The sequence below is a fragment of the Tribolium castaneum genome, chromosome 11 (genome assembly GCF_031307605.1).
Source record: "Tribolium castaneum strain GA2 chromosome 11, icTriCast1.1, whole genome shotgun sequence".
NCBI classification, from domain to species: Eukaryota; Metazoa; Arthropoda; class Insecta; order Coleoptera; family Tenebrionidae; genus Tribolium; species Tribolium castaneum.
This window is the reverse complement of record NC_087404.1, coordinates 1,627,267-1,643,031: the sequence shown is the minus strand read 5'-3', so window position 1 is coordinate 1,643,031 and position 15,765 is coordinate 1,627,267. Positions and strand designations below refer to the sequence as shown.

Genomic DNA, 15,765 nt, shown 5'->3' with positions numbered 1-15,765 from the left:
TTGTTTATTGTAACAAAGCATAAATCGGAATCGTACTCCTTCTTCAATCTGGCCGAATAGAAACTTTTCCTAGTTTTGCCGTCAAAAACCAAATGAAGTTTATTTAGTTCCATCCATGAAACAAGAGCAAGGCCATTCCTGTAGTTCTCCGCATAACCCCACAAATTGTGATGACCATTGAAATCGCCAATGTAAATAGCTGGATGATAATTCAGCACCAGATTTTCAGGCCATTGGTCATTAGAGGGTTTATAAACGTTAATAATAAAAATCCCAGCAATTTTCACAGTGAGAAGAAAGATGTTGTTTTCCTGTGTCTTGGCGATGGACTGATAGTCTTCGAAATTTGATTTAACACAGTAAGAAGCACTGTTGATGAAATCCACCAAGGTGTAACCAGGAATTTGTCCACGAGAAAAAAGGTCCATTTCTGACGAAGTATGGGTTTCTTGAAGAACAATAACGTCTATTCGTTCCCTTAGAGCCATTTTCGACAAGAAATCACACTTATCCTTTGAAATTCCTTCTATATTTAATTGACAGACTGTCAAATTTTGAGGAAGTTCCAAAATTTCGGAAGAACTTCGCAAACCAAGAAAACCAGACGATGACCGAGAGGATCTTGTAGATCTGGATCGGTCGTCCAAGTGTCGGTAATTTCTGGGTGGCGAAAAACCACCCATAACGGACCAAAATCAGAGAGATTTGGTTACCGACATCCGTCAATCAAAGTAGGTACATCAAGAAATTTAAAAATGTAATAATTTTTCAAGAATATTTTTTGAAATTCCTAGATACAGGGTGACCCAGGAATGCGTAGGGTGTTGTATACCGGGTGGTGAACCGGAGTTATACTTTTTTAAATGGAACAGCCTATATATTTTTCCATAATTGAATACTACGCAAAAAATAATGAAACTTTCTACAAACTATTACGGGTCTATCTCTTTTCGTTTCAGAATTATTCAACTTTTCGTTATACAGGGTTATTCATATTGGTGCGACAAAAAATGAACCTCAAAAAGGACCTATAAAATGATGCTAATTGAGATTATAAGTCGTGTCCTATCGAAACTGGTAAGAATTTTACAGCCCTGGGAAGTAGGGGTACGGAAAGACGTTTTTGCACCATAACTTTGGAACCATTTGACCAAATCTTACTAAACTTGGTAGACTTACTAAAGAGAACATGCCTTTTAATCTGGTAATTATGAAAACCGGATACATCCATCCAGTTTCCGGTTGCAGCATTTCCGGGTCACATTTTTTGGGTTTTTCTAATTTTTTGCCCTCTTAACACTATTTTTTATTGCCTAAATCGATAGAGTAATCAATTGCGAATAAAAAAGGTATAATCTTTTACACCGCTAAAATGCACCATTTAATTGTTATTTTAATTTAAACAGAGGCATGCACTTGACCAAAATCAAAAAAGTATAAATTTTAAGCAGACGATATCCGTAGCAACGAAAGTGCATCTGCACTCAAAGCGCTGTCAAGTCCTGTCAGACACTTGTCAACTTTAACTTTGAACAATTTGGGGCTCTAAATTGAAAATATTTAATAAAAGGGTTTAGTTCAGTTTCTTAACCTAACCTACAAAAAATTTAAACCAATCTGGTAGCATTTTTCATTGATTAATTCACCGAAAATTCACAAAAAAGTCTTAGTCGGTACCTGATTATTTGTTCCATTCTGTACGTTTAATACACCAAATTCCAAATAAAGGCATTAAAACTCTTAAAAGCGTACCCCTACTAAGTGGGTGCATCTACTCGCTTGTCTTCCAGACACTAAATGAACAACACTCAGTTCACTACTAATTTGCATTATTTTGTAATAAAAGCAACGGTATTTTTGACTGAATTTGTATTGTTTTCTTCAGCCATAGAATAAGAGAGAGGAAGAAGCGAATCTCTCTGTCTACCCCTCGTTTTTTCGCGAAAGCGCCACCTAACCCTGAGAGAACGAACTAACTCGATAATAGCGGGAAATTCAAACAGGACATTTTATTTATTTTCCAAACTTAAAGAATTATAAATGTTAAATGTTTCTGTACACATGCACTGTTACGAGACATTTTAATAAAAAAGTATCTGTAACAGTTGCAATAGCACAAAAACATTTAACATCGCTTAATAAAATGAAACAAAGTCTTTCCAATAAAAATTTATTAAAAAAATAATAACGTGCTGGAATGTATAGGCAAAATTAATTTAACTCGAATTGTTCTTCATAAACATACTCAGATGTAATAATATATGTAAATACATTGTCTAAATATACACAATGATCCAGAGAAACTGAGTATGTTGGCATCAGATTAAATTATTGAATTGCTACCTAAAAGTGTACACTATTGGTATCCTTTAAAATTTAAATTCAAATTGCTAACAGACACAGTATTTCGGGATCAGTCTGTATAAAGACATCAGTTTTGTTGGTTTGATTACTTGTCTACAGACTGTTCAGAAAAGCAAAAAAATATCAAAATTTTGCTTGTAACATTTGACAATAGTCCAATTTTTAAGTCCCTTAAGGCTAAATTTAAACAACTATTTTTCGAAATTTATTCGCGGTTATAAGGTTTACGGACGTTTCTAAAAGCGGCCCTAACACGTACTTTAACAGTTTGATGTCGAAGTTCTTGATAAGTTTTGAAATTTTTTAAAAGTAATCTCGATTGCATCATAGTTATTAGTAAATTACTCAAACACAAGAAAATTACAAGTGTGCTAAAATTATTTTAAATAAAAAGCCACATATCTGATATACATAACTATAACTGGAAGTTAACTGATTAAAACTACCATGTAATCATTTAAATTTATAATAATAGTAGGCTTTAATATTGATTAACTTGTATGATACTTGTAGAATACGTTTTTTCGCATAGTTTCTAAATTAAGCAATCACAAAAAGGACAAAACTTGTTTTTTTAACAGGCATAGGCGTTATAACATTGTGTAAAACAACATAAAAGATTAAGACATAGAGGGACATGGCGAATTTGAAAACCTTGAACCATAGCAAGTCCTAAACTCCCTGCTTTCACAAAATACTAGCTTCGCAACTACAATAAATTTATTTATTATTATGATATACCTATTAATTACTGCACATTATATTTAACTCGTCTTCATGGGATTTTCAATTACATCCCAAGAACCGTTATCATCTCCAAGGACGGTCTTCATCTCCTAAACATCAAGAAATTCCCTTATTAGAGAAGTTTGTGTGATCCTTCTTGGTGTAATATGATTATATTAATATTTAGAAATCGCAATTAATTGTTGTATAGAAGATACCTTTCAATAACGTTTACCTTAATTTGCCTTAAGTTGATTCATCCTTCATTAAAACACTGTCATTCACACTATACACTAGATTCAAATAAAAGATCCATATAAAAGTAGAGATGTTTGATCACAAAAACATCCAAAAAATCACGTAAAATCGTTTTCTGAAGTCTTTAAAACACATTAAAACAAAATGTCGCCAAAAACCGCAACGACAGCAAAATAATCGGCTGTTGACAAATCAAAGAATTAAAAAGAGAAGTGTGCGCACGTCGATTATTTTCAAGTGAACCTTCTTTACTTTTAGCAAAATGTGTGACAGATTCCTTTAAATTTACAGATTTTTTTGCAACTGACGCGACCTCTAAGCTGGAGCACACGAACTATTTTAGCCGTTTCCCCCCTTTGCCCCACCCCTCCCAGTGAACACATAATTTGTATACACTTTCAGGGGCCTGTCTTCAGCTAACGATGTCTACGGTCGCCTGCGCCGGTCTTACGGACGACATAACCTGTAAAAACTCAAGCTTGATCTTGATCATTTTTACAGGTTATTTTGTATGTACGTACAACCAGCGCAGATGTTTGAAGACAACGCCGAAATTTTAGAAAAAAACAATACAAAATGCAAACAATCCAGTCAAAAATAACGGTGCTTTTTTACAAAATAATGTGAACTGAGTGGTTCATTTAGCGATATTGTAGTGTCTGGAAGACAAGCGAGTAGATGCACCCACGTAGTAGGGGTGCACTTTTAAGAATCTTAATGTCTTTATTCGGAATTTGGTGTAATAAACGTACCCAATAGAACAAATAATCAGGTACAAACTAAGACTTTTTTTGTGAATTTTCGGTGAATTAATCAATGAAAAATGCTACCAGATTGGTTTAAATTTTTTGTAGGTTAGATTAAGAGACTGAACTAAACCCTTTTATTAAATATTTTCAATTTAGAGCCCCAAATTGTCCAAAGTTAAAGTTGACAAGTGTCTGACAGGACTTGACAGCGCTTTGAGTGCAGATGCACTTTCGTTGCTACGGATATCGTCTGCTCAAAATTTATACTTTTTTGATTTTGGTCAAGTGCATGCCTCTGTTTAAATTAAAATAACTATTAAATGGTGCATTTTAGAGGTGTAAAAGGTTATACCTTTTTTATTCGCAATTGATTACTCTATCGATTTAGGCAATAAAAAAGTAGTATTAAGAGGGCAAAAAATTAGAAAAACACAAAAAATGTGACCCGGAAATGCTGCAACCGGAAACTGGATGGATGTATCCGGTTTTCATAATTACCAGATTAAAAGACATGTTCTCTTTAGTAAGTCTACTAAGTTTTGTAATATTTGGTCAAATAATTCCAAAGTTATGGTGCAAAAACGTCTTTCCATACCCCTACTTCCCAGGGCTGTAAAATTCTTATCAGTTTCGATAGGACACGACTTATAATCTCAATTAGCATCATTTTATAGGTCCTTTTTGAGGTTCATTTTTTGTCGCACAAATATGAATAACCCTGTATATAAAAATTTTTTTTTTTTAAAACACTGTAAAGTCACTCATGAATATTATCATAGTCTGTTTTTTGCATTTCATTAGTCTGTTTTTAGTAAAGAAAAACGCAATTTCCGGTGCATTTCCGGTCAAATCAAACGTGCGCCAGTGGTTTGGAAATAAACAAGGGAAGCGTGTTATGTGACGCACCCTGTATACTACAAAAAATCCGAATTTATTATTTAAATAAAAATATTTTATCAAATGGCGTAATAAGTGTGAATCATTAAAGCAAGCATTGCGAAATATTACAAATTATTGGTTTATATTTTTTTAAAGGATGTGGCTATTTATACATACTGTATGTATACGCAATTGGCTATTTATACATACAGTATGTATACGCAATTGGCTATTTATACATACTGTATGTATAAGAAATTGGCTATTTATAGATACAATATGTATAAGAAATTGGCTATTTATAGTTACGTATAACGCAGATAGAAAAGTAGAATATTGATTGTGACCATCTATGAATGCCATCCTCAACTAAAATGTTGCACATTTGCAAGTCTGTAAAAGTTTTTGCAGGAACAAAAGATAAATACGTGACTCTTGAAGAGCAATTTCTTAAAAATTGGGACAGCTGTAAAGAAATGTGGGTACATTATTTTAGAAAACATTTGCCACTAATGGGAGATACGACAACAAACAGAATTGAACGATCATTTTGGACTCTTAAGCAATACATACAAACTAAATATCATAGTTTGCAGACAATTTATTTATGTATTAAAGAGCTTATAGACTTTATTGATTCAAGAATAAAGAATAAATTAGCCAAAAATAAACAAAAAGTTTTTAAAATTATGGATAACGATAATGAAATAAGAAAATTGCTGGAAGTATGTTCCGAAGTTCTCACAGAGACTGGAATGAAATTATTTCATAAACAATTAAAATTGTTTAAAACTTTAGAATCTAAAATAAAAGTAATGGCTAATGGCATTGAGGAAAATCTTGAGACTGGAATATCGAAGATTTATAATACGTCGCTGGAAGCATGTTCATGTACATTTTGGAACTCTTTCAGTGCACCATGTAGGCATATTTTTATGTTAAGAAAATACAATAACTTAGATATTTTTTCAAAAACATGTTTCCATCCAAGATACATTACTTCAGTTGGAAATACAGAAAGTATTATGAATATGGATATCGATGATGAAGACACGAATGACGTAGACATTGATGATATAGACAAGGATGAATTCGATGGTTGTCAAAAAGTATTATCGGATCGAGAAAAATTCAATACAGCACTGACAGTAACAAAAAATATCGCAGATATTTTATCAAATTATGGAACTACAACCTTTAACAAATATATGAACGAACTAAAATTAATTGAAAAAAATGCTAGAAATGGGGTTTCTCTGTTTGAGAATGAGTATAGTGAACCTACAATTAGTTCAATAGAATTTGAGACAAGTAACTTAGTTGAAGCTGGAAGTTGCCAGGATAGCTTAGTTGGTACTGAAAGTCAGAACGAATCCGATACAAATCATCAATCAAATGAAAACCTAAAATTTAAAACAAAAATTAAGTCTAAAGGACGTCCGAAGAGAAAAACTAAACAGATTCAGTTTTACAAGAAGCAAATTAAAACACGAAATAAAAAATAAAATAAATACCCAAGTATATTGTAACAATAAACAATAAATAAAACAATATTTTTCTATAATTATGTAGTTTTTATTAAAATATTAATATCAATAAACTTTTTGATTAGTTAGTACGTTATACGTAACTATAAATAGCCAATTTCTTATACATATTGTAACTATAAATAGCCAATTTCTTATACATATTGTATGTATAAATAGCCAATTTCTTATACATACAGTATGTATAAATAGCCAATTGCGTATACATACTGTATGTATAAATAGCCAATTGCGTATACATACAGTATGTATAAATAGCCACATCCTTTTTTAAACATTAGTAGTGGTTTCAAATGAGAATGCGTTGTCAAAAATATTTAGAAAAAAAAAAATTAATAAAGCTCTTATGAGTGATTGTTAGTTCATCAACTTTTAACAGTTAAGTTTCATTTGAAAAAATCAAAATCCTGCTACAAAAGTAAAAAAAAATAAAATTTGTGTTGTAAAAATATTTTGACAAAACAAAAAAATTCATTAAGGCCATTTGTCAAGACCTTTTGGTAAAGCCTTTTTTCTGCAAAAATTAAAAAATAGAAAATAGAATACACAATAATTGTGTAGTAAAATTATTTTGAGATTACAAAAAAATTCATTAGAACCCAAAATAGTGACTTTCGGTTCCACATTTTTTTTTAAGTCAAAGGCCCTTCTGATAAGCTTTATTTTTAGCAAAAATCAAAAAAATTGCTAGGCGATATAAACTTGAAAAAAATTTTTATGCAATCAAAAGCCCTTTTGATGAGCTTTGAGATTTAGAAAAGAATTGTTACAGGATTTTAAGAAAACAAAAAAACATATTTTTAACATCATTTTTACCCTAAACAAATACAAAAATGCAAATATAACTCCATTTTTCGTAATTTTTAAGTATAATTTCGGCAAATTTTCAAAAAAAATTTGGAAAATGATTGCGTTTGTGTCACTGAAGATTTACAAAACGCTCATAAAAAGCATAAATAATATTCTTTTTGACTAAATTTAGGAGTGTTGTCTGTTTTTGTAAAATCTTATGGATTTTAATCGATAACGCACTTAAAAAATAGTAGCATTTTCCAATAAACTTTGTAGTTCAAAGTTTAGTTTAGTTTAACTGTCTTTCTTAAAAAAGCGACAAAAAATTCTTAAATCAAATTTAATTTTGTGATTTTTCGTTCAGCTTTGACAAAATTCTTTTACCTCAAAAAATGACATATGAAAAAGAAACACTATTTTTTAAGCATTTTTTTGCAAAACAATTGCGTTTGTCGCCAAAAAACTCCAAAAAATTCGAAAAATGGCACAAAAAAAACTATAATTTTTTATTAAACTACTCAATCTCTTAAACACGTTTAAATGTTTCCAACCAAATTTTGTCGTTCCGTGGTTTATTTTTTACATTTTTTCTTCAAAACAAACAAAAACCAGTGAAACAAGCAAAATAATATTACTTATATTCTTAAATATTTTTATAATATAAAATAAATTTTGTTATAACGAGGTATATCATTATTTTTTTCCTTAAAAAAACGAGTAATACTGGCAGAATAATATTAGGTCCTAAAAAGTTTATCATTTTTTTAAGACAAAGGCCCTTTTAAACAAATTTGTTTTTTTTTTCAAAAATTAAGGAAATCCTTATAAGGGATAATAGTTAAAGAAAATAGAGTAATATGTATTTTTATTTTCAAGATATTTGAAGAAAACAAAAAAATTATTAAGACCCTGAAGAGTAAATATCGGTTTAATATTTTTTACAGCCAAATAAATTCCTTTTTAGATGAGCATTGTTTTTTGCATACAGAATAACACTTAAAAAAATTATATGCAATACAAAAAAAATAAAATTGCAATATGGAGTATAACACTTAAAAAAATTTTTTTTTGTCAATTATTTAAAAAAAAACAAAAAGTCAAAAAACCCAAGTCACAGGTCCTTTTGCAATGCTTTATATGAATCAAAGAAATGTTTAATTCAAATTAAGCTTTATTTTATTATTATTATTATTATTATTTTCAAGAATCAAGGAAAACACCAAATATAAAAAAATATTAGTATTGCTTTTAAAAATTCACTATTCTATCGTTTTTAAACGTCCTAAAACGCCAAAAACTCAAAAATAATTTATTAAAAAAATGTGTAAAAAATCGTTAAACATTTTTTGAGAAAATTGTGAGTATCATACCAGTCAAGTCAAGATAACAGACTTTTAACAGCTAAAACCACAAAAAAAATTTCGGGAAATCGATTCATTCGTTATCAGTTCACGGGGACTTGCATCATTTCATTAATTTTTCCTCCATTACATCACAAATCACCGGTTATTTGTAAACAAATATTTATTTCAGTTTTGATAATAATGTTAGTTCTGTTTGAAAAATTTTAATTTATTATTATTTTCATTTATGCAAGACCAAAAACATTTAAAGTTGTTTAAACAAAATTTAAGAGTAAATCGTAAGTTTGTGAATCCCCTATTATTATATTTAAAACTACAATTATTTTTATTTAGAAAGCTGTGGAAAACAACGAAATCGCTCGAACTGTCAACTACGGAAAAAAACACCGCCTACTCTAACCGTATTGTCACTTTTCCAAGACTTACACATTTTCGTTAACTCAGCATTTCAGATTAAATTTTCTCAGAATGTGACAAACAATTTCTGATTTTTTTAAACACACAAAACTGAAGTGTGATTCCAAAAACATGTACTATCGATTCTCGGGGATTTACATCACTTCATTCACGTTTATTTATTTTGTACGTCACAACGCGCGGTAATACCCCTCGACCTTGAATTTAATGTTATCAACAACGGTACAAAACCGTACTTATAAATAAACCTCCCAGTATTCGGTACCTTTATCATCCGAAAAACCGCCTTATCACGATACGCCGAAAAACGATCGATTTCTCAGAATAAGTACTACTTACAAAACCATGCTGATTGAGAAGATTCACGTTCTCCTTGATCGCCTTAAAAACAACACAATTTTTCTGGACGAGTTTTAGGTCATTTTGAATAACACTATCATGAATTGGCCTAAAACCCAAAATTTTACAATTGTTTGTTAATTTCTCTAAAAATAACACACAAGTCCCTCTCGTCGTAAAAAACCGGGTCGGTTTGGGTCAAAACCAGGGTGGTGAAACCTAAATCCACCAAGCCAAGTATAGGCGCCAAATTCAAAATCGACTGTAGTTCGGCTTGCCATCGCAGATGTCGCACACACGTATAGTCAATTTTAGCGAAGCTACCTATAATATCGGCAGAAATTAACAGTGGACCTGTGACAGTTGCCATTGTGCCAATCGCCATTTTGTGCTTGGTTTGTTTGGTGTTCGCCTTTGGCTTTGTTTTATGAGAAATTAGTACTGTTTTGTGGTTTTTTTCGTGTGTGTGCTTTTTTTTAACTTTTTTATTGTGGGAATATAAATAATTTGATCGATTAATCATTAGTTTATAGTTATCGTATCGTGTATATTGACTAGTGATAATAAATTTTTATTACAAGTTTATTGTCTTTATTTGTTCTCATATTTTATTTTTCGTATTCTTTGTAAATATTCAGCAACAATAGTTGTCTAACATCAGAAAGTGTTATTAGCAACTATTGTTGTGAATATTTACAAACAATACGAAAAATGCAATCAAACTTTAAAAGAAAAGTCACTACGGGCAATTCAAATCGCCCGCAATAACACTTAGTACGCGCAGGCAACAATAGATGTGCTAGTGACACTTTCGCTCTATCGGGACAAGGACGGATGCGTTTCTGTAAAACCTGTTATTCTGTGGGTCAAAACACTCCGATTGTCCGCCTCAGTTTGCTCACTTTTGTCGACACTCACTTGCAGGTCGTAGTCCGTCATGGTGGCAACACTGACCCTAGTTGTGGGAATCACGCTCTGCATGAACGTCACAGGCTGGTACTTCACCGGAACCAGGATCTTGGGGACGACGCGACGCGGCGTCACTGGCACCAGCTTGGGCATGGGGGGGGGGCGTTCACCACGATCGTGGGCAGGGCTATGAAAGTAAAGCGACGGTATTGGTCGATTAAAAATAAAGCTCTCAGCCACCGCAAGGGAGCGCATCGGTAGAAATTAATAGGCAGCACACATTGCACTGTTGTGTTACTGTGTTACCAAAGCTGCTTTCCATTTACCCCAACAAAGTAATCGGATTAGTTCAGTTTGAACTACTTGGGGTAGACAGGCTTTGGCTGTGGGCTCTGGTGTCAAAGTCTGTGATACCGACAGCACAAATGTCAAACAAAACTATCAAATGGTCAAACGCCATTTTTAACGGTTTTGTTTGTGGTTTTTTTACCTTGTTATTCAACAAAATGCATACAGCAGTGCATTTACTTTGGTTTTAGTTTTTACAACTAATAAAGTACTCTTTGAATTCGTGAGAGGTAAACCAATAGAAGTAAATTAACGTATAACAAAACATGACTCTGTAGAAATAGAAAATTGAACGTGGCCATGGGACTTTTACACTGTTATTTGTTCGGTACAAGGGTGTACCAACAATAAAAGGCCCATATTTGGTTTCCAACGTCCCATCAGTAGATACAAGCCGTCAAGAACCCTGGATAATGTAGTTTGGATTGTCAGTTGGCTATCCAAGGTGCCGGAGAACAACAGCAGCAATTTGTTGCAAAATGGGTAATTAATTTTGCTAAGAGAGCTGGATTTTCAACCTTTTGCTCAACGTGTAGACAGATTCAACATTTGAAAAATAAATGTTCCACCAGATGCAACGTCACAGGTAATCACTTATAATTTAGCGAGTAACAGTAGTATTGAGACCTTAGAGCCAATTTTTTTGAGTATTTTTGAAAGAAATTCACGAAATTGCGTTTCTGAATGACCTAAAAAACACTTTAAAACAATCGAAACTGATAGAATTACTTCATTATTGAAGTAATTTGGTGCATTTCTTATGGAATTTGGCAAAACAGTTGAAAGGTTGAAAAAGGCACCATCCTGACATCATAACTTAATTTTCGACTCAATTTTGTTTTCCTTAAGGCCTTAAAACTAATATTCTTTGCTCGTGTTTTATTTAAAATTTTGTAATTGCAGCAAATTTTCTCGGAAAATAATAGGAGAATTTAAGTAGATATTTTTTTTTCTATTTTTCAGATCGTATTTCTTAACCGTACAACAGTAAGCCTCAGTCAGTTATAACAACATAACAATTCTTCAATAAGTCGAGGCTTTCACGTTGGTGTTTCAATCAAACTAAACAGGGTCGAATGACCAAAGACCGCTTTGCAAGAGCTAAAACCGGCAAGTTGCCATCAGATGTGAAAAATAATAACCTGTGTGTAAATTTGCATTACAGAACAATAATTTTAAGATGGATGTACCTATGTCAAATAAAAACTTTTTAATAAATTTTTACAATATTACAATTTTTTATTATGAAACATTTTTTTGTACTCTTTGCACATATTTGCAATGACAGTTTTTAGTAATTTGTTACAAAAAACTGTTGTTGCAAATATTTGCAAAGATTACGAAAAATTATAATAATTGATGACTAAGTAAAGGCTGGAGTCATTTAAATTTACCGCCATTACGCTCGCTACCACCTACTGATGGCGCTGCAGTCTCTCAACCGCCACCAACAAGGAAAGAGTCAATTCTATCTATCTCTTATTCTATGATCGTGGGCTTATTCTCATTCTTGATGATTTTGTGGGGCACGATTTCGATGCGTTTGCCGTCCTTGTGGATGTACTTCTTGCCGGTCTGCGGGTCTACTTTCAGTATTATCTTTGTGAGTTTGGTTAAATCGATGGGTTTATCGGGAGCCGATTGTGTGCACGTTGGGGCCCTCGCTTTGGTGGTTTTTGCCGCGCACGTAGCAGCGGTAGGGGCTCACGGAGGTGGAGGGCACTTCGTGCAGTTCCATGCTGTTTGAGGTTAGAATTGGAAGCAAAGACTGCTGGAATTATGAAGGGGCTCACCTGTGGTCACTGCAGTGCTTCAAATAGGTTTCCAACAATTCGGAACTTGACAAAAAGAGGGATTTCCCCCTGTTGTGTTACACCAACACAGAACTGTAACGGCCACTTCACCACCATCCATTATTTCATGTTAAGTGCGAGTGAAAAACTGTGAAAATGTCCGAGTATGAGGAAAAATACGCATTAAAGTTAAATCTCAAAGGCCACAGAAAGCCCATCACTGGGATTATTTTCACACTTCGCCACGAGTAGCGAAGACCATACCATCATGGTCTGGAATTTCGACAAAAACACCCGCCATTATAATTTTAAAGGGCATAACGATTCCGTCACATGTGTAGAATACTCCCCCAATGGTGAATTTCTAGCGTCATATTCCGAAGACCAAACCTTGCTCATATGGGTGACCAAGCAGTCCCAGATTGGGACCTGTCTCGAAATGAGGGCACACTTATCCCCAATCCGGTGCCTGGCCTTCGCCCCCCAAGGCAACCAGGTACCCTTGTCCCAGCCCACGACAAGTCGTGGGGCGGGGGCGGGGCGGGGGCTGCCACAGGTGTCGCGCTATTACAACAAATTTAAAGAATAAAATCAAGACAAAAAATAATCATAAGATTCATAGCAATCTCTTATGGATTAGGTACAGTCAACCAAAATGAAAATGAGGAGTCCGTAACCAGCGTCGACATGAAAAAGAGTTGAATACAACATTTTATTCTTCAAATTAAACTCAACCAGGCTTAAAATTGCTCTAAATCTGTTAAAATTAATCTGACGTTTCGTATTGAGAAATGCCAACAGTTGGCACAACTTACTTACATATAAGTAATATTATACTTAGTATTATGAATAAATAAGTAAGATTTTTCTTTCGCCCTAAGCCTTTGACTAAAAACTATCATTCACACGAAACGATTTAAAAAGCGTAAGAATCTGCAATAAATGAAAATCGAGAGGCTGCAGGCAAAAAAATATTTTCGTCATTTGAAATAACTCTGAAAACTATTGGTCTTAGTCCCGTATGTTTGGTACCACTGGAAAGTACGTTTAATTTTGCAACAATTAAAATAAAACTCATCTTGTTGTGACTAGTAATTATCGAGAAAATTGCTGATTTTGCTAAAAATCTGCCCATAACATAGAAAATATCCACAAATTTGCACTTTTCTCCACACAACTCTACAGCTCGTTCGTGTTTTAAACAAATCTGGAGTTATATGTTCATTTAATATTATATAGGAGAAAAGTCGTAAAGTTTGACAGTGTCAAAGAATAAATTAATAATAAAACAAAAGAAAGCGAAAAAAAATCACAAACAATGAAAATAACGCGTACATAAACTAATTTAGTACGACATTTCGTTAAGATTCATTGAAATCAATGTTTTTTTTTTGTTGGAAATGGTTGATTAGGACAAAAGACAAAAAAACAAATGTCATCGCCACGTTTCGACACTTTCAGAAATGATTAAAAAAATGTTAGTTTGTTTCAAAAAATTTCCACTCGGTTTAATTCACTTTTAAATCACATAGTCATTTATTTTATAAGATTTGGCAAAAAAACGTCGATAAACCTAGAAAAAGTTAATTTTTGTGCAAAATTGCATAAAACAATAATTCAAAAAATTGTTTTTGTTAAAAAAATAAAAATAAATTCATATCTTTTCAAACCTCTTAGCTGAAAAATCACCAAATTAAATAGAAAACTAATTTTGCTTATGATTAAACTAGATATATATTAACGAAAAACTTTTGACAAGGAATGACAAAAGTGTGCGACATTTTTTGTTCGCAATTGTACATTTTTTTTAATTTTGGTCAAAATGTTTATAAAACTCAATTTTTATGCAAGATTTCGCCAGAAATTACCGAAAAACGCCAACTCAAGTCTAACACTACATACTCATAATTTTTGTTTTTTTTTTCAGTGTTTAGCCCATTTTTTCTAGCTTAATTATTTCGACAAATCTCGTTAAGAGTAGGTGTATTATCACTAAAACAGGCCGAAAATTATATTATTTTTGTCTTTTACGAGAGTTTAAGCACATTTTTTAAGGACAAAACAAAACTTTTTCGATTAATTTCGCTTTAAATCACAAAATTTGATTCAAATTGATACTATTTTAGCTTATTTCATACGATTTAGTGCATATGAACTTCATTTTACAAAATCATAGTAAAGTTTTATTTGATTGTATCACTAGAATTAGCGGGTTTTTAAGCAAAATTTCTTCAAAAATAAGCCGAAAATCTATAAAATTTTGTAAAAAAAATTGTTATTTTTATATTTTTCGAGCAAATAAGCATGTGTTTGAATTTATATTCTTTATATTTATACTTATAATAAGAAAGTAACTCTCAAAATTAAAAAAAAACACCGAAATTTCACAAAGTTACATTCCTGAAACAAAAACAAAGTTCTTTCTTAAAAAAAATGCTAAAAGTAGATTAAAAATCAGATCATTTCAACCACAGATTAATTTATTGCGCAAAAACTTTTTCAACAATCAATTTTAATGAAAAATAATGTTATTTACGTCTTTCTTGAACGTTTAAGTACGTTTTAGAGGTAAAATCTCAGTTTTTTTTTTCGGAGACTTTGCTACAAAAGTACGAAAAATCACTAATTTAGATTCAAAATAATCTTATTTGTGCCATTTTGAGCACATTTTTCATTCAAAAATGCAGTTATTTTGCAAAATTTCATTAATAACACAATAAAAAGTGACCAAATTATATAAAAATATGTGTTATTTTAAACTTCCTCAAGTCTGGTTGAGGTAAAAACAAGATTTTTTTTAAATTCACCTAAAACTGAATGAAAAATCGTAGCTTTTTCCAAGTCAAGATTAATTTATTTTACAAGAACTTGCCAAAACACACCTAAAAATCACAAAATAAATAAAAACAGGTGTTAGTTTCTCTCGATTTAGCTCATTTTTGAGCTAAATTTCGTTAAACAAATCGAAAATCATGTTCTGCTTTTGGGTTAAAATTTTAGGTTTAAAAACTCAATTGCTAAGACAAACCGAAAATTAATGTTTGGGAAATTTTTCAACAAAAAACGAAAATACCCGTATTTTTTTTTTCAACCAAACCGAAGAATCAACAAAATTTGACGGAAATTAAACATAATTTTTGCGATTTTCACTCGAAAAATTTCGTCCATACAATTCTCTTGCAATTATTTTGTAAAATGCACTGTTTTCAAGCATTAACCACGCAATGTTTAAAAAAAAAAAAGATTTACCAAAGATCTTAATGGTTTTACGCCTGGGGCA

The 15,765-nt window shown here is 32.0% G+C and overlaps 1 protein-coding gene across 1 annotated transcript in view; it reads right to left on the bottom strand.

Moving 5' to 3' along the window:
* The window catches only part of LOC103312347 (B-cell lymphoma 3 protein), a 467,353-nt gene that overhangs the window by 22,467 nt on the left and 429,121 nt on the right, over positions 1-15,765 (bottom strand). Inside the window, exon 2 of the mRNA XM_064359627.1 lies at positions 9,436-9,544. The gene's annotated coding sequence lies outside the window, so the exon portion shown is untranslated. The remainder of the gene's footprint in view (positions 1-9,435; positions 9,545-15,765) is intronic.